The sequence below is a fragment of the Nilaparvata lugens genome, chromosome 8 (assembly GCF_014356525.2).
Source record: "Nilaparvata lugens isolate BPH chromosome 8, ASM1435652v1, whole genome shotgun sequence".
Taxonomy (NCBI): Eukaryota; Metazoa; Arthropoda; class Insecta; order Hemiptera; family Delphacidae; genus Nilaparvata; species Nilaparvata lugens.
Window position 1 is genome coordinate 19,498,025 of NC_052511.1, and position 20,748 is coordinate 19,518,772.

The window sequence follows — 20,748 nt, forward strand, 5'->3', positions numbered from 1 at the left end:
GATAAGCATAATCAAACTAACAAAAACTATGTATTTTAGTCCGTATTTCACATAAACTTTCCGATTCACGAAATTTAAAACCAACCCGAAAGCGGAAACATTACTTTCGCAAGTGATATAGTACAAAACAAGCTGTTGGCTCAGTTGAGTTATATTTTCAAGCTTGTAAAACGTTGCTTCTGTACTCGCGGTGCTGTGGAGAAGAAAAAAATATTCGCCACGCCGAAAAAAAGCTTTCAAGTCGCTGGTTAACGACCGCTCTTAAACAGAGAACCACTCAACTTCTCTTTTGCAAGGGTTAACCCTCACGCTCTGCCTACCTGTGGCTTGGCCGGGTGAAATTCGACCCCTCCTGGGGGGTTTAGAGCCCCCTCAAACCCCCACAACACTTCTTGCACAAGCGCAGTTAGTTGGTGGTAGTAAAACGGGTGTTCGGCTCGAAATACTACCGCTAGTTACCCCATAGCCTTCGGCTGAGATAGTTGAGGCGTCTCACGCTGAACTCAGTATAACTTCACGTATATAGAAGACAGTATCGCTCACGTTTTTGGGGAATTTCAAACCAGCAAAGTTCAAAATCTGTTAGGAGGCCAGGGAGAGGATTGAGATTGGTTATTAGTTTTTGGAGGCTCATTCAGATGTGAAATGTGTTTGTAACGTGGAATTCAGATAGTTGACGAGTTTGAAAAAATAAGGTGAGTTTTTTAGTTTATCCACTCAAATGTATAGTGTAAAGGTAACATGATCTGGATCCTTTATAATTCAAGGAAAATTGAGTGTGCTCTGTGTTAATTGAAGGAATCAATTTTAAATTTAATTTGCACAGATAAACACCAAATATGTACAATTTACAGGAAAATGTACATTCATAGTTAGGCTGAGCCTACAGAGTGCTTATTCTTTGTATTTAGTATGAATTTGTGTTTGTCAATGTATTCCAAACATGTGACCATTTCTTTTGGAGTGTTATTTTATGGTCTTATATCAATAATGACACCTGCTCTATGCTACATTTCCAGAGCTTAGTTTTCTCCTCACACATTATTTTTCAGTAATAGGCTCCACTCCATGGATGTGAAATTGATAATATTTATGATAGTGCAATGATCAAAATCAATTGGAAAACAGCTAAGTTCCATTTTTTGTGGTAAATATTAATGCTTTGAGAAAAAAAGCTTTTCACCGGTATTGGCTCTCGAACGATTTGGATTAATCAGTTTTGAGCTTATTCAGGAAATAGGAGTAATCATGTGGAGTAACTATAACAAGGGCTGAAAAAAGTGAATATCAACAAATCTCTATAAACTAATTGGGAGCTAATGCTTCATAATATTGTATTCCATATCACCAGCAAATATAACTTCTGATATGTAGGCTAGAATTCTACAGAACAGTGAACATTCCTCGTCCTCATCTCTGAGAAATGCTTTGTTTTATGATCATTAAACAGATTTGGTTTTCAAATACTCAAAAATAAATGGGAATTATTGTCAACCAAATAATAATAAACCCCCAAAAATGAGTAAATATGAATCGAATCATATTCCTTCGATTATTACTGATATTTGAGATTTCCCATATTACACCATTGTTATGGAAGTGAGTCGCGTGAGTCGCGTTTTCTCGGCCTTTTATAAAGTTCAGTTTTGGAACTTGAGGACATCGTATTGTTGAAGCTTGATTTCCTTCAATTTCTCAAAATGTAAACCTAGATACAAATTGGAATAAGAACATTCGAACAGGATATCTTACATCAAAAGCAAAAGGAGACGTACGTCGAGCAAATCATAGCTGACCGAGCGAAGTGAGGTCTAAGATTCAAGTCGACGGTTTTGCATTTCTCTTATGTTAATAATGTTTATATTTTTGTTCATATTTATGATGCGCATTTACAGCGAAACGAAGCAATAAATTTCATGAAATTTCACAGGTATGTTCCTTTTTGAATTTCGCGTCGACGTATACATACGGTTTTTTTTAATTTTGCATGTTAAGGATAATACAAAAGGAAAAGGAGTCTCCTTTCAACGCCAATATTACCGTAAAAATCAGACTTTAGAATATTATAGCTATCGAGTAATTATTAGCTGTCGAGTGGATTATAAATTGCATGCAATGACGCATGCAATGTATATCTCAATGTAACTTGGTAAAAAATCAGTTGTCTCGTGGACTATTAATTGCAACCGATGAAGCATGCAATTGATAACTGGAAGTAGCAAATATTATTTTCTCCCGACTTTTCTCTGCTTTCAACTCGGTAAGCTTTTGATGATAGTAGCATAGTAGCAAATATCGTTTTCTTCTAATCTTATTAGTTTTACTGAATCGTTGTGAATATTCAATGAAGTGCGATATTATTTTCTTTTGTTTTCCTTTTTAATTGTAAATTTATATACTGGTAGTTCTGTGAACAGTAGACCTCACCCTCAGTAAGTTACATTGACCTGTTTTTATGTTTTCTCAAAAATAAATAAATAATTTATCAATTTAAAATGTCTAGACAAAATCCTAAATAAACATAGAGCTTTCTGTCCTATCGTACCGTGACGTCCCCGGAATGTGAGTGTGAACGCTGTTATCAGGTCTGGCTGCCGTCGATACGCCAATCCAATCAACCCATCAGAGAACATTCTGTGTTGTCGTTGGCGAAAAATTGGTGTGTTGAAATTAAAAAAATAAACTTCTAGAATGCTGATTTCCTACAAACTTCATTTCTTACTTTTCATGATTTTAGAAATCAATTTCTTTTCAATAATATTTGTTACAATTTTAATCATCAGATTAAAAAAGAAAAATGTAAAAAAAGATGTTTTCTATCAAAAAACTCCAAACTCCAAACTAGAATCATGGCCTCAGCTTATGGAAAGACAAAGTTAGTAGACAACTGTCTACTAACGTTGATGGAAAGATAAATTTTCAAGATGTTCGATGTTTTTGAACCGGTAGTCCACTAGACAGCTGATTTATGATGAATAATATTTCAAAGTCTGATCTTTACGGTTATATTGGCGTTCAAAGAAGACTCCTTTCCTTTTGTATTATCCTTAAAGTGCAAAATTTCAAAAAACCATAATGTATACGTCGACGCGAAATTCAAAAAGGAGCATACCTGTAAAATTTCATGAAAATCTATTGCTGCGTTTCGCTGTAAATGCATAACATAAATATAAACATAAACATATAAACAAGAGAAATGCAAAACCGTCGACTTGAATCTTGGACCTCACCTCGCTCGGTCAATAACCAACTTTACACCGACACCGACACGTCAGGACATGACATAATTCACTCTGATGGACAGTATTAGAGGAGGCTGTGGTTTTTAACTGCGCGAGGTCTACTGTTCACTAGTTTCATACCCAAATCGATAACAATTATTGTGTATTACTATTTTTATTGAAGAGAACAGCTAAAAAATCATTCATCTTCTTCTGCTGTTTCAATATAAATATCCATATAAGTTTTATTTATTGAAGTTGATTTTTTTTCACTAAGCTCTCTCTACTGTGTTCAATCATAGCTGCTGACACATATGACTCAAATAAAGGCAGCTATTCAATTCAATTTAATCTAATTCACATAAGCCACAATATTGAACTGTGGTTTAATTCATAATCGCTCATCGTTATCATCATTAAATCACTAATCTCAACAGGTCATCCATATAACCTCTTATATTTTGTCCTCATCACATCTCCAGCTGGTAGCTTCCGACTATCAAGCTTCATAACGTGACTAATTTGCGATTATCGATAACCTACCTCACGCGCACACATTTCCCCTATTTCCATTTTCATCAAGTGCGTTCATTCACTCTTATCGCGAACTGTTTTTGATTGATGAAGCAGAAGAGGGCTTTCTCGCGGTTTCTTCCCAAGCCTGGAAACCTACAATATATCTTGTTATAGCGCGATTCACCCCATTCTGTCAGCATTGCTTCAATGGGGAGCGTGAGTGCTATCTATAAGGAATGGTGAAGTAAAACTCACTGGAGCGGGCTCATTCCTCTAAGAGAGTCTTACGTCCCATTTGATCGATTGAGCCGCGTACTTCGGATGAGATAAAGTACGACACGAGGCACGAGATTCACCTAAATAATATAGGTTGCCGTGAGAGGCAGATCTTCTTCATTGAGGAGATAGATCGTTCACCTCACGCTTCGTTAGCAGCTAGTGAGTCTATCTTAGTTGATTTATGTGTAGGTTAATAGTGGGTGCAATGGAGGGAAAATATTGAAGAGCTGAATGAGCTGATGAAGGAGATGTCTCGTAGAGTCTATATAGGCTGAGCTTATTGTAGCTTATCAATCCAATAATTATTAGTTGAATGTTTTAAAGTGAACTTGGAAAACAACGTGGGTACTTTAGTCACTAGAACAATATTAATATTTACTGATTCATTCATCTATTGACGATAAGTACAAAATTTGGAATGAATCAGTAGGCATCCGCTGAAAACTGTTTCAATCCTTGATTAAAAATAAACAGTAGAGGTTATGTAGGATTTATAACCGTATTTTCTGATAATTTTGAGCCCAGAAGCCAGAACAATAATTATAAACTGAATTTCGAACTTTTGAGTTTTATAGTATAGGTCAGAATAATAGACGTTAAAAGCTTTAACTCAAATAACAAAGATATAAAAAAATCAAATAATATTACAATTGGGAGAGAATAATATTATACACTTAAATCTGAAGATATCTGATATAAAAAATTTTACAAGGGGGGAAAAGTTAGAAATGTCATTTGTATGAAAATAATTTTTTTCTACATAAAAAATTATCATTCTACCTGTACTTTCTTTCTTATCTGTACTCTGTAAGTGTGTGCGTAGAAGCTAGGATCCTAGGAATAACATCAATTTTCCTGGAGCAACAGTCTAGTTCATGAACCTTGCTTTTGCGTTGTGTAGTGTCGACTCTATAGGTGTGTGTGTAGAAGTTGTGGGAAGATCAACGATTTTCCTAGAATATAAGTCTGGTTCACAACCTTATAAGGCAAGGAATTTATAGCTGCCTAGGAAAAATAGCTGTCACTTGGTGGGAGAATGTATCTTGAGTTGTAGTTGTAAGGTCCCTTTCTATTGGTGGAAATTTTTCTAGAGTATAGTAACTGCCAATCACAGTTGGTGTTGGTTAGGTCTATTTAGTATGGACGATCTCACAGCTGTCCACCTCAAGACGAGAAAAGCGAAGTGGCTTCACTCAGCGTCTGTCCTCCGACATAAGCAGTACTAAATAATGTAATCTGTTCAGAAATTTGTATTAATCATGGCATCCATGCCAGCTTTAGGATTTTTAGTGTTTGGCTCTGGAACCTTTTGTTCCAGCAGCATCTTTAGTTTTCCGCCTCTGTAGTCGCTTTAATTAAGAAGAGAGAGAGAGAGTATCAAATTGTAACCTCACAATGGAGATTTTTCTCCTATAACCGCTACTAAAGGTACGTCATAGATTTGTAATATAATTAAGGAAATTATCTTCAATGAAAGCTTCCATCAAAGTATTTATTGTAATGTACCGTAATTAAAGTGTAAAAATTGAGAATAGTCCTTTTGATTTGAATGGAAGATGGAAATGGTAATTCAAACTGAAAAATGTTGTAAGAAAATGAACGGTATATGTTTTGTAGAAATATAGAGTGCCTATTAGAAGGAATTAAGATATTTTTGGCTTGTATTATTTCTGAAGAGAAAGCTATTATTATTTATAAAAATAGATCTGTCAATTTGTGAGATTTTCAGAGACTGTATTTTATGATTAATTCTATTAGTATTTTATCATCTTTATTTGTCATATTTGAAATCATTTCAATGATTTTGATTAGGGAGAAATCACCTAAATATCATATAATTTTTCAAGAGAATCTTTTTGATATTAAACAACTATACTCGAAGTTGATATGGAAAGTTGTTCAATCAACTTGTGAATTATGTAGGCCTATTATGGAATACTATGTACTCATCGCTTTGTGTATAGGGCATAACCCTGTACTAATAAATTCTATTCTATTAAATCAAGATATTGAAGTAGGTAATGTCTATTTGTGTTTTAAAGTGTTTATTGTGTAGGTTGATTTTATTATATAACTGGAGTTAAGTTAATTTGTATTATCCTAGTTAATTTTTTATTCTAACAGCGGTGTAAGTACGGGGATCAACGTACGAATCCATCATTTCATGGGTTCATGAACGTGTGTCTTTAAGCCGCTGAGACGCCTCTGAATCGATGGCCGTCCTAGCTTGGGGTATGCTGTCTCCTGTCCATCTGGACGTGTAGAGCTCGATCACCGAGCCTAGATTCAATTTGAAGAAACAGCTATGAGGTAACAACTTTTCCAAATTAAACGAACGTCCCAGGAACTCCGGATGTGACAAAATGGGTTTTAGTGACGACAGACTTTCAATCATGTAAAACGTGCGGAATTAGACTTTTGTTAAATCATAATTTGAGATATTATTGGGGATAGATAGTTTATTAATTTTATTTATTGAAGTTGATTTTTTTCACTAAGCTCTCTCTACTGTGTTCAATCATAGCTGCTGACACATATGACTCAAATAAAGGCAGCTATTCAATTCAATTTAATCTAATTCACATAAGCCACAATATTGAACTGTGGTTTAATTCATAATCGCTCATCGTTATCATCATTAAATCACTAATCTCAACAGGTCATCCATATAACCTCTTATATGTTGTCCTCATCACATCTCCAGCTGGTAGCTTCCGACTATCAAGCTTCATAACGTGACTAATTTGCGATTATCGATAACCTACCTCACGCGCACACATTTCCCCTATTTCCATTTTCATCAAGTGCGTTCATTCACTCTTATCGCGAACTGTTTTTGATTGATGAAGCAGAAGAGGGCTTGCTCGCGGTTTCTTCCCAAGCCTGGAAACCTACAATATATCTTGTTATAGCGCGATTCACCCCATTCTGTCAGCATTGCTTCAATGGGGAGCGTGAGTGCTATCTATAAGGAATGGTGAAGTGAAACTCACTGGAGCGGGCTCATTCCTCTAAGAGAGTCTTACGTCCCATTTGATCGATTGAGCCGCGTACTTCGGATGAGATAAAGTACGACACGAGGCACGAGATTCACCTAAATAATATAGGTTGCCGTGAGAGGCAGATCTTCTTCACTGAGGAGATCTCACGCTTCGTTAGCAGCTAGTGAGTCTATCTTAGTTGATTTATGTGTAGGTTAATAGTGGGTGCAATGGAGGGAAAATATTGGAGAGCTGAATGAGCTGATGAAGGAGATTTCTCGTAGAGTCTATATAGGCTGAGCTAATTGTAGCTTATCAATCTTATAATTATTAGTTGAATGTTTTAATGTGAACTTGGAAAACAACGTGGGTACTTTAATATTTACTGATTCATTCATCTATTGACGGTAAGTACAAAATTTGGAATGAATCAGTGGGCATCCGCTGAAAACTTTTTCAATCCTTGATCAAAAATAAACAGTAGAGGTTATGTAGGATTTATAACCATATTTTCAGATAATTTTGACCCCAGAAGCCCGAACAATAATATAAACTGAATTTTGAACTTTTGAGTTTTATAGTATAGGTCTGAATAATAGACGTTGAAAGCTTCAACTCAAATAACAAAGATATAAAAAAAATCAAATAATATTACAATTGGGAGAGAATAATATTATACACTTAAATCTGAAGATATCTGATATAAAAAATTTTACAAGGGGGGAAAAGTTAGAAATGTCATTTGTATGAAAATAATTTTCTTCTACATAAAAAATTATCATTCTACCTGTACTTTCTTTCTTATCTGTACTCTTTAACGCAATTCAATCAATGTATGTATCGTATCGAAGTCTATTTGATCAAAACAGTTATAAATTGAAAGGATGAACTTATAAACCATGAACCATATAATTTATTCTTGTACTGTCTTTGTATTGGTCTACTAAGAGAGATGATTTCCAACCAATAGCAAACAAGAGTGCTGTCATTGGCTGAGATGTGGTCGTAATTCAACACCATTTCGAAGGCGGGAACAATTTCTAACCAATGAGAGAGCAGCACTATAGTCTATAGAGCGTCATCTCCGTTGAGAAACATGAGCTATGTGCTGCGTGTGAGGAATGAGAATATTGTAAATAGCTTAAACTGTAGCTATCATGATTCTTAGATGGTTCATAATCACTGGAATGTAAATCTGATGAATTGAATTTCATTAAATTCGAGTGCAACTGGATTCTAGCTTTTACTCTACAAGAAAGTAAAGAATAATTGAGAACGTTCTGGCACTATGTAGTGTGGATATCGTAACGCCCTTGGCTGTAACAGTCACATTCTTCTCGACAATACTTCAAATGTGAGAGGTTACCTCGCATAGCAGTGGCTGGCTTTGTATTGAATCGTCAACATCAGAAAGTGCGAAACCGCATTCTTTCCACGCTCCAGCACCCCCGAGACATTTTCATCCTACAAGAAAAGGAAAAGGAAACCTGTTTTCGAGAAGGAAAACTATTCCGCTCGTCTTTTATTCCTTTCAAACGACTGTATTCTAGCTTTTCACAATTTATTTTTCCTTGTGAGAACGGTGTGAGCTCCTTTGAGTGGGAATAGGTTTCTAGCAACTAGCAAATGATGTATCAAAGGTTTATTGACAAATTTTATCCGTTTGTAGACGTGTTTATTTTTGGTGAAACGTTTTCTTGTTCAGTATTGAATAGTATATATTATCCTTTGATACTTTGTTACATTTGATTGATCATTTGATTGATGGATTGCTGAATTTATGCAGATTACAATCTGCGTAGTATTTCCAGGACAGTGTTCTTCACCCCCTTCTACTTAGTGTTCTTGGGCCATTTCTATCAGCTATCGAAATAGACGATGTGTATGGTTTATGGATCTTCAGAGAAATATTCGAAGATATTATATTCCTATCTGTACGTGTTGTGGTGTGGTCACTACTATGAAGAGAACTTCAGGGTCTTCATAATCCTGTTGTATTATATTCTACATCGTGATTTATTTTATTCGTAATCATAAGCATAATGATAATTTCAAATTGTCAGAAGTATAGAACGTTCAATTGGAAATCTAAAAATTCTATTTCAAGTTTGAATATTGATGCTTGCTTATTCACGGACATGATCCTGAACGACCGTTCACCAAGCAATCCCCTCAAACCCTAGGGATCTCTTCAATTTCTCAATTCGATCTCAACATCATAATTCTTCAGGGTCCCCACTTCATAGGCTTGCAGGCCATCTCGAGTTCCTCATACCATAGAATTCGGCAAATACTTGAATGAGATCATTAGTAAAGCTATTACGTCCAACTACGTCACGACCCAACTAGGACCCAAACTCTCTGAATAGCTGCAGCGTGCACAGAATACGCAATTCCATTTCGGTTATGTTCGGCAACGGACACCAAACCTTTTTCAAATTGATTTCCGAACTTGCTCTCGTTTGATTGAACTTTTATCTATCATACGATTGGAAGATAGGATAGTTGAGATACAAAGAGTCTTTTGTGCTGAAGCTTTTCTATTTCTGAACTGAAAGTACAATGGGGATTGGATTTTTGTGATCAATGATATCTTATTTTAATCGAAGAAATCGTTGTCGATTCAGGGTATAAGTTTCATAGATTGTTGTAAAGTTACATATCTATCTACTAGTAGTTCTGTGAACAGTAGACCTCACACAGTTTTCTTATCCACAAGTATCTGATGTCACCTGTTTGAAATGTTAACAAACTCAGTTAATGTTTGAATTTGTATTCCATATGTTATAATTCATCCAGTTCCGTGATAATCTTTCCATTTGATGAAAATTATTTTTTTCACAATCAACTTATATTATATTTTCTTTAGCATTATTTAGTTAATTTGATTATTTTAAATCACCTATCAAATTAGTTTTTTTCAAATGTGAAAATATTGATACAGATAAGCACACATAATAATACCATGGCTGCAAAACAAAATATTGAAACCAAAGACCTTAAAGATGCATAACTCTTTAAGGTCTTTGATTGAAACTATAGACCTCACAGAAATAGATACGGCTTCTCTAGAAAATCTGTGTAATCCACTTGACTGATTGATTATGAATAATTATTATTAATAGTCTGATTAATTCTATCTTCAGAGTAGATGATATAGTGATATCAGAGTATGGAGGAATTCCTTTTCTTTTCATATTATCCTTAAAATGCTAAATTCCAAAAAACCTTGTGTATACATCGACGCGCAGTTGAAAAAGGAATATTTCTGCCAAATCTCATCGAATTCTATCAACGCGTTTGGCCGTAATCGCGTTACATACAAACAGACGAAAGAAAATCAGAGTTAAAACATAGACCTCACTATTTTCGGTCAATAAAGAAATTTGAATTTGTTGAAAGCATTGTAAAACTCTCTTTTCTACCTTACATCGATCATTATATTCAGGACATATTTTGTTGAAGTTTCAAATCTTTTGGAAGAGAGTATTGCTATTCTAACTATAATTTGTTAAAGGTACGGTATTATATTCTTCAGTATGTATCACGGGCCTACAGGAGTCTTCAATGGAAAGAATGTCTAGGTATACTGAAGAGCCTCGGGCTGGAAAATTGCTCAAATTTCGCTGATATTCCAATAGATGTTCTATTAATTATATTGTAATTATTTATTCTGTCTATACCATTCATAATACAGAGTTCTTTTGAGCAGGTATCCTTTTTCGCCTTATAAACGATAGAGGAGTTGGCCAATCTTATTGTATAACAAACTCAATCTGCATATTCTGTAAAGAATATTCATTCATTCGAAAGCAGGATGTTGTAACAATCATCATGTAGCTTGATGATCTCAAAAAGTTACCGTTCTATGTATAAAAATGGCTGGAATAAAACTAATAATAAAAATAACAAGGAATGTTCCAATCAATCGATAATTCTTGGAAATTGTCACTTATGTAATTTTGAAGTTGTCCTTTGACAGAGGGGTAGTTGAATATCAATTGAGCTCCCAACCAAAGCTGAAGGCCCTTGATAACTTGATGTAAGTCTTCTCTGCAATAACTAAGTTTTCCTTTGAAATGACGAATATTTGAATTTCAAGCCGTGATAATTAGCTCCCTTGAGATTGATGTTGATTCTGAGCTCCTTGGAAGGCTTCGACTTCAATAAATGGAAAACGATTCTGCAAATGGCACGTGAGTCAATAATGAAACAGTCTGCAAATTGGAAATTTATCAAAGTTGGTGTAAACTTTGTTAGTTGTTCCTGCTGTTCATTCCGTAATTCAATCAAGAACTTTCGAAAACAGAAGTTTGATCTTGATACAAACTTTATTTTTTCGCAATTCTAGCCTAGAGAATTTTTTCAAGTGCTGAAAAACGGTGATCATAATAGAATTACAGCATAATAGAACTTGCATATTTTACCTTTGATACATCAATGAATGAATTTGGTAGCTTCTCTTGCAGTTGTTTCAATTTTATGTGTTCAACGTCATTAAAATTTTATCAATTCTGAAAACTTGTGGAGTTTGCGAGCTTCCACCTTCTAATATTTTTTCTTAGTGATATCGCTCTCGCCTGAATGCAATTCCGATACTTCGAACTCAATACTCTTTTCTAATACTTGATATTGATTATGTTTTTATAGAATCAAGATTCACTTGATTTAATGTATGGATTATACTATACTCATAGATAAATGAACTAATTCCCGTTTGATAATAATATTCATGTCATAGTCATTCAATCTCAGCTGTTTACCATGCATGAAATCAAGCCGGTAAACAAATGTTTGCAGAATAAAAATATGATTCTCATTACAGCATACTGTACTGTAATGAAAACTTATGGTTTCTTAACAGTCGAGAATGTTTCCTAGTTCCGAAATAGGGACAGCAAAACTGCTACAAAAAAAAAAACACCTTCAGCGCTCCAGGTTGAAGTTCTGTCAACTTCCACAAAATTCCTGATTCGGAATTTGTAAACTAGGTTATGTTTATAGAATGCATGTAGTAACTTCAGCACAAGCAGGTAATGTTTTCTATTTCTCAATCATTCTTCTTTAGACAAAGGAGTGTACGCTACTTGGACGTGAATGTCTTTTGCAGTGCTCGAATGAAATTCTGGTCTCGGCTAACGCCTCGACTAGAAACATCATTCTCGCCTGCAAATTACCCCTTCCCATCCTTGTGACGTAAGATACTATTACAGTTCTTCTTATTCCACTTGGTGAAATGGATCTGTTCATTCGACCAATTCGATCATTGTTTTCTGCTCGAGAAAGTTTCAACTTTCAAATGCTCGATCGACTTGTCAAACTTCGATAAACCGTTGCTGGAACAGTTGTGGGTTCGAATACTGCCATGCGCATATCAGTGAATGTTATCACAAACTTACAAGTAAATATGGACATCATCCAGCAAAAAAGTAGCCTACTACTCTCTTGAATAACTAATAAAAATACTCTTAAACCAATCAATGTATTGCCTGTAGATTGAACATATTGATGACAAACAGTTTGCGAACATTATTTGAAAACATCTTGAATAGAAGCACTTTCCTTAATAGGGTTACTACAATATTGATAGAATGGAATAAAAATTAGTAAGCTTTTGTCATATTTCATCCATTAACCATAACATGTTTCAACCAATGAACCTAGAATACAAGATATATTATGGTTTCAACCATTCTTGGCTTTTCCAAGTAGAAAGGAGGCTGCAGTGCTCTCTTATCAATAGAAAATCTCGAATACATCATGTCAATTAACAATGGTTGCTTATTCTATTTTTTAAAAATATTATCAATAGAAGATGAGAACAGCATTGAGAACGATTAAAAATGGCAATGTGGACAAAGAAGTTTATTCCATAATATGGTTTACTTCTTAGCGCTAACGAAAATTACATCAGCTACATCAGCTGAATAGCAAATACTCCTTGAAAACACTACCTTGTTGGATCAGTATCATCATAATTACCACTACTCTACTTCACTACAACTCCACTATCCTTATTCCTCTCATCTTCCCTATATTGTATCTCATAATTCAAGTCATCATCATTATCATTATCATTTTCAATAGGCTTGAAATTGATTTCCCTCTTGAGGCGAACTCCACTAACGAACATCTGTTTTGGTGGAGCAAAAGATTTTGGTGAAGAAGGGAAATTTATGCTTCTTGCTGCTCCATCTACTTTATGGTCCGTTCTTTTTACAGCCATCGTCCCACAAACCCCAAGTGTGTAGACCCTTGGCAAATCACTGCATCTCTCCAACCTACCCTCTCAAAAAAGTCGTAACTCATGCAGTAACTTCCAGAGTGAATTGATAGACTTTTTGAAAGAGTGCACACCCATAGAATCTGGGAAATCTAAGATTTTATGTTGGAGAATACAAAAAACGATGTGTCTGTTCAAGAAAAATCATGAACAAGAATCAGTAATTTTCCTCATTCCGTCACTGATAATTATATTGATGAATTAAGTATAATTTATTCAAGAATTAAGATCTATCTATTTTTGGTCTTCTAAAAAGTTATGCTATGTATCGATCTGCGATATAATATCCTTCACAGTATAATGAAAACGATAACTTATTTCTGATTTTGTCAGAATATTATTAATAATTTTATATCGTTATTATGTTGTATATCGAAGTCTCAATTAAACCCTTCAGGTAATCCTGTGTGGAGCCATTCTTCATACCCTCATCCACAATAGGAAACAAAAAATACAAACAAAAACGAAACGAATTCGCTAATGATTCATTGCATTTTTGTGTGAGGAATATGAGAGATTCTTGGGGCTGTAAACTAAAATGATATAACAGATACAAAATTAATTTCTTCCATTCTAGAATAATTCAACTCATTCGCTATTCATTATGAAACACCAATAATGTGATTATCATTAAGAGTTTTTGGCAGTGCTTTTTCATCTATGATATTGAAATGAGAATGAACTCTCGTATTATTCTCTTCATTTCCAATCCACTCCATCAACAAGCCCATCAAACTCTCGATTGAATCTAAATATTTGTTCTACGTATCCCCAGTGAATCTCTGCATTTCCAATCAAACCATTGTGAATGTTATGAATATTCATGAGTTCATAAATATTCATAAGTTTCAGAGTGCGGTGGGATCGTTGTTGTCTATTACAATACATAAAACGATTTTTTGTATGCCTAGAATGATATAAAGGTTTTCAGCACATAAATAACTACTGCTCGTAATCGGAAGTCTGCTTATTTTGTGTTTATAGCAAAGCTCAACTTGTTCTTATCTCATTTTCCATAGAATTTCTTTAGAAATTTTTGGATTTCTATTGTCTATTAGAATATATAAGAAGATTTCCCTATGCCCATACAGTTTTCAGCACAAATAACGATAAATAACTACTGTTTGTTAAAGGAAATTTGCTTATTTTGGTGTTTATAGTGAAGCTCAACCTGTATGTTGAATGACTATCTACATCTCCATGGGATTTTTTCGAAATTGGATACATTCTCTGTTATTTTATTCAGTCAGAAAATATTGAACGAGAAAGGATCGGAAAACAATCACCACTCGTTTATGATAGTAGGGACAGAAGAAAGAGGATGTGTGGGAGGAAGATGAGGAGGAAGCGATGGGGAAAAATGAGGGGTAAATGACGAAAAAGTTGGAGAGAGAAAGAATCTGAAGTAAGCAGTTTCGTATATTTGTGTTCATGAACGCAGACTCCTCTAATAGTCTCCATTGCGGAAATAGCCTACGTCCACTATAATCTTGTTCGTTACTACTCGTGAGCCTTTTTCCCAATAAATTGGAAGGTGGAAACCTAGCAATGTCGTGAAAGCAGCTAGCATGCCTTCTCTTGCTGCGCTGGATTCAGCGTATCACAAACCCGGAGAGCATAGAGTGTACCATTTAATTCCAAACTCCCTGCACACACCGGTCTTCGCGGCATATACCAGACTGGTGTGTGGGACTATTTCCTCCAATTCATTTACACAGTTGTGTTGTCACGACTGTGTGCAAACCTTCTCCTTCTGCCTATGAGGATAGGACACTACCCGCTAAACTATCAAGTGTTACCCAAAGAGACTGACTGGAACGCCTCACAGGCAACTGTGCCTCATTGGCATTGCTTCAGCCAATCCAATGGTATGCGCTGTCCCGAGTCGACACGTCACTCTTCTTGCTTCCACCTGTAAACAGAAGGAACAGACAACACAGAATCAAACAATACAGACAACAGCAACAGGCAGACAACAACTACTCATGAGCCTCTTTCATCCAAACGTTTTCAATGAATATCTTTATATCATATATCATGATTGATGTATCATAATATTAGGAAGGTTACATAAAAAGGTTTTTGGATTGTAGATTGAGTGTGTAATTGAAGAATTTTTGAAGTGACACATAACCTCTAGCTACATTTGGACTGTTGTAAAAATTAGAATTGGAACCGTTTTGGGCGTAAGTTAGTCTGTGATACTTTTCTGTAAGTTGTATAATTCTAAATGATTGAATAAATTAATAAATAAATGAATAATATTGATAAATAATAGTTATTTATTCTGAATAAAGGGAAACGAATAATACAAGCAGTATTCAATTACCCATTGCATTAACGGTATCTTTAATGGTTCAAGTGACTAACATAGTGACCAAGAAAAATGCTTCAATTTCAATTCTTTATTGATTCATACAATAAGTACATTATCAAAATGATAGGAAGAGAGAAAAAATAATAGGACTAGTAAAAAATCCTCATCCTTTTTCTATCAAAAAACTGAACGTAACGAAATAATAAGACTAGTGAAAAATCTCCATCTTTTCTCTATAAAAAAACTGAACCTAATTAGTAGGAATGTGTTGTTCAATAGGTTTCAAGCTAGACCTATGTTCAGGGAAGTCGTATTCATGTTTTGGCCGTACATCTGTTGCTCGATTGTTGCAGCAATCTGAGAGAAGGGATTAACGATCGCGCATGGTGGAGTGAGCCCTCAATTTGCATATTGTACTGTAGTGCACCACACAGGGGGCTCGAAGGGCTCAGGGGGCCGTTTTGTGGCCTTCCTGATTAGCTGGGATTATAGCAATCGGTGGTGAACCTAAGCTAGATTCGCAATTACATTTGAGAAGATAGATATTGATGGTACAGGTATTTGTATTAGTTTTACTATAATGTTCGGAAAAATACTTCCAATATAGAGTTGAAGGATATTATTTCTTCCCTCCAGAAATTATGGTGCAGTTGTGCAGTATTCAAGAATGAGTGATATTCAATATTATTCTGGTACATCTTATTGATACATTGCTAGGTCTGATTATGAGAGAGATGTGAGATGAGAGTAAGGGAGATGAGAGTAAGAGAGATGAGAGTAAGAGAGATGTGAGTAAGGGAGATGAGAGTGAGAGAGATGAGAGTAAGGGAGATGTGAGTAAGGAAGATGAGAGGATATTGGTGGATGCTACTGTGTGATGGGAGTGATTTTTAAGGAGTAGAGCATTATTTACTCTTTTGCCATGACTGTCAACAGGGCTATTACTTTGTTATATCAGTCTGTGTTAAAGGATTCTTTTTAATTGTCTCGAAAATATCACTTTTTCGAATCTTCAAAATCTTAATATAGATGAATTGAATAAGGAAAATATAGAATACGAGCAGAATTGATTTTTAGAAATCACTTATGAAAAAAATTCTGTTCTCAAATATCATAACCTTTGAATTTGAAGGTTTTAGTTCTATGAGTGTAATATTCTTTTGGAACGAAGTGGCTTGAAACTAGTGGTTTTACATGTATGATAACCGTACAGCGTACAATTTGCAATTACACAAAGAGCTGGTCGATAACTTCACCGTTCACCTAGGATCTCGAGTGAAGGTTAAATGGAAGCAAATATACTATCGTTGTAATAAATACGTACCTTACCGTATAGCTCCTATTCTATTCAACCAAATACTACACTACTCAAACATAGGGTTACTAAGTAACTCCAGGGAAGCCTTGTCTTACTACAGTGCGAACCTAGCCAACACGAATGATGTTACAGAGCAGAGAGAATAATTAAATACTACGTTCTCGCTCTCGCTCTTCCCGACCGATTCAACAATTTGAACTGTGAGAGAATGTAATCAAGTCGTCAGCTTAATTCAACAAGGCTGTTGTAACTCTGTTAGGGGCTCTTTTTGATGAGAGAATGATTACTTTCTCAATTCATTCCTCATTTGGAATGTAAAGTTCTTGATATAAAATTAGTAGTTCTCAGTATTGTAGTAGCTTGAATTTGTCACCTTTTGTTGGTTGGGTTTTTATCCTGAAAACTTTAACAGAATTAGAACATCCTGTTTCATACGAAACTGATCAATTTAGGTTTCTTTCCAGTAACAGCATTAGAACATCCTGTTCCATACGAAACTGATCAATTTAGGTTTCTTTCCAGTAACTACATTAGAACATACTGTTCCATACGAAATTGATCTGATCAATTTGGGTTTCTTCCCAGTAACCACTGGTATTCTGATCCCTAAGGAGCACTGGAACAGACCAGTCAACGATCCTTGTTCCGCTCTGCTGAGTCAGTTTAGGTTGTTCAAAGTCCGTAAGCCACTTAATATCTCAAAGCCACTGATGAAGACCAACTTCCTAAGTACTGAAACTTATACAATAGCGTCCCCTCATCATAGGTCAGTGAAATAAATGCTGTATTTACATTGCATATAACAATATACCGTAACAGATACGGTACATAAGCAAGTGAATTGATCAACGTACATTTTAAATGATGAAGTATTGAAAGTATACTCTAGTATTGGAAGTATACCCTAGTATTGAAAATATTGAAAGTATAAGATTTGTAGAACTGGAAATATGTCAAAATAGCTGGAAGTAAAATCGATGACCACTACATGGAATCAATAAAATTTGATGAAATATGCATGAATTGGAATTTTATATTTATGCTATTGACATTATAAAATATTTGTTTTGTCCTTCCGAATTAGATTCTCATTTCAAAATGAGAAATAAAATGTAAGTGTTCATCGTTTCTACTCCTACACATTCGTCCTGTTTTTGATATTTTCAGTTACAGTAAGTCTCCAGACTACTTAATAGAACATCAATAATTGACATTTATCACTATCAATTATTTTATATGCAACAGCAATTGAATGAGTGCAATCAAATGTTTAATTTCTCCAGTAGCAAGTTAATTAAAATACAATCAAAGTTGAAAATTGATTGCTTCACATTTTCAATATTGACATCAAAGAAAAAGAGGAATGTAATTTCGTTGATGTAGATATAGTTTATATTGTATAGGATATTGCTAAAAAAATATTTCTTTTGCATTCTATAGATATTCTCTCGTATTTTGGAATTGCTATAATATATCATGGAAACTTTCACTTTCAAGAGTATTCTTCCTTCATAATCGTACTTCTCGGTTTTCGCTTGCTTGATATTCGGGAAATACAAGTTAGTCAGCCCTCATTGTCTGCTAGTATAGGCCTATCTTCTGCATGACATCCATACTTATTCGGTACAAAACTGGGTTACAAGATAATCTAATTGGCGTTTGCAGGGTGGATATGTCAATTTATGCAAATGTGTGACTCTGTATGCATGAACACTGCTCAGCTATAGTCCTGATCTGATAATGTTTCTGCTGGATGAAATTGGTAGAAGTTGGATTATGGTGCTATGGTGATGTCTCACACGTTTAGATGATAGACTCAATAGACATTGCACACTATCATATTCAGTTTGATGCTTCTTGAATAATAGACTGAATAGACTTATGATCTTGAAAACTGAATCATCTCCGCAATATCACATTTTCTTAGCAGAGAATATGAATTTGAACTTATTCAATGAAATGTATGGAGGTAAAGTATTTTTCCACCGCTAGATAACTGTATCCATTTTGATTGAATTCGAAAGTATTTTTCATGTACAATATTGCCTCATAATTCCATTCTTCACATACAATAATTTACAGTATTTCATTTCATATCTCTGATATTGAAGAACAAATCAACTTATTCATTTATACTTTATTTATACAATAAATACATTAGCGAAATGGTAGGAAGAGGAAATATAAAGTAGCCTTGTGCTATTCCTCTCCCAAATTCAGATAACACATATTCCGTAACTACTAAATGGAAATTTAGGAAAGGAACAGTTTCGTGCTTTAAGCCTGTTGTTCCTTTCTAATTTTCATTGCTACTAATGTTCACATGTTAAAAAATGAGCTATTACTCAGCATTCATTCAAATAGTGATGAATATGATAAGAAACACCAACGGAAATGATTAAAAACAAAAAACCTCGGGTGTGATAGCAATTAATTTTGGATTTTTGTTTAAAATTACCACTAATGTACTCTTTGTATGATTCTTATCACACTTTTCCGTGATTTCAGTTTTCAAAAATGATATTCATCACTTTCAGTTTTTGAAAACTCAGTGTAACAACCATTATCTTGACTATAGACATTCCCTGATCTTTTCACCAAGAATGAAAATTGAAACAATAGCCCTGCCTGAAGTCTGAAGAAACAACCAACAAAGGGCAACAAAGCCTTAGCTATTCCATTTTCAGTGCTTCTTTCTCCTTAGAAGCGATTCGTTCGAGAAAAACAATTTTCTTCTTGAAAGGAAAACCGTGAAAGAAAGCTTGACAAAGACATGCTTTGTTTGAGTAATGGTTTGTATGTGAGGTGATTTCAACCTCGCGTTCATACACAAACATAACAGCTTATGTTACAGCTATATTATACAATCAACCAAGATTATTTATACCGTCATACGCTCGTGGTTCTTCTACTCACCCGGGATAAAATCTTTCAACTCAAATACCGTGGGGATGCATCAAGACAAACCCGCGCATATTGCATGTATAGTAATGGGCCAGCTTACTCGTGAATTGAAAAATGAGGGGTGATCTCAATACGTCCCATGTATAAGAAAGAGCTGTCGGTAAACGTTGAATAAATAAGGGATGAGCTTTGAATAAGGTTTGTGGGATAAGCGAGATATCAGTATGAAATTCAATTTGTCGTTCGATAGTCGTTGTATTCTGAGTACGTTGAGGTCTGAAAAGATAAGAATTATTTATATTGTATTAATGGAAACTCTATAACATTAGAACAGTAGCCTACCTGCTAAGTGAAGTATTGTAATTGTTCATATTGTAGTTTGTGTAATCACTAACATTATCAATAGTCAAAGCTTTGTTTCTGTTTCCAATAATACTTTATGAGATTGTTTTTGAATTAATAATATCCAGAATCCAATTTTTCCTAGTCTATACACGAATTTCCAGAATGTATATAGACTGCGTTTCAATGGATGTTTTGATTGTGTATAAACTTTTTAAATGATTATACTGAGATAATTATTAGTTTTTTTAGTGAGAGGAATAAGAATAAGAATGTTTCAATGTGTTTGAATGCTTTCAAACGTCATTCGAAACGTCAGTTATAACAATTATCATACTAATACATCGATACAATCATTGATTTTTGAATGAAATTTATATAAAATAACATGGAGTTACACATAATCAGCCAATTAAGAATTTTCATCTCCAATTCATATAGGTTTTATCGTTCTCTCAATATTGCTCTCGAATAATCATCAAGCTGTTATTAATCTTCACAGAAAATAACATATATGATGGTGGATATATCCACTATCCACCATCAAGAAATAGAGAAGCTCTCCAACATTTCAGAACAATAACACT

The 20,748-nt window shown here is 34.6% G+C and overlaps 1 protein-coding gene across 1 annotated transcript in view; it reads left to right on the plus strand.

Annotated features, from left to right (window-relative positions):
* The first annotated feature begins 468 nt into the window (after nucleotides 1–468).
* LOC111055888 overlaps nucleotides 469–20,748 on the plus strand; it is a 92,967-nt gene continuing 72,687 nt past the window's right edge. Inside the window, exon 1 of the mRNA XM_022343199.2 lies at nucleotides 469–695. The gene's annotated coding sequence lies outside the window, so the exon portion shown is untranslated. The remainder of the gene's footprint in view (nucleotides 696–20,748) is intronic.